This window comes from Pteropus vampyrus, unplaced genomic scaffold (genome assembly GCF_000151845.1).
Source record: "Pteropus vampyrus isolate Shadow unplaced genomic scaffold, Pvam_2.0 Scaffold99, whole genome shotgun sequence".
NCBI lineage: Eukaryota > Metazoa > Chordata > Mammalia > Chiroptera > Pteropodidae > Pteropus > Pteropus vampyrus.
This window is the reverse complement of record NW_011888880.1, coordinates 1416621-1417005: the sequence shown is the minus strand read 5'-3', so window position 1 is coordinate 1417005 and position 385 is coordinate 1416621.

Below are 385 nucleotides of genomic sequence, written 5' to 3'. Positions count from 1 at the left end.
CCGTGCCCAACTATCAACTACTAATTTGTACTTCTTTAACCCTTCACCCCATTCTCCCAGCCTCCCAACACCCCTCCCCTCTGTTCGTCACCAAATTGTCCACTATATTTGTGAGTCTGTTTTTGATTGGTTTGTTCTTTTTGTTCCTTAGATACCGCATATAAGCAAAATCATACGGTATCTATCTTTCTCTGTCTGACTTATTTCGCTCAGCATAATAACCTCTAGGTCCATCCAACTTTCTAGTCTTTTTCAATAATAGCCATACTAACAGGTGTGAGGTGATAGTTTTTCTGGTTTTGATTTGCATTTCCCTGATGGTTAATTATGTAGAACATCTTTTCATGTACCTCTTGGCCATCTATATACCTTCTTTGGAAAAAAT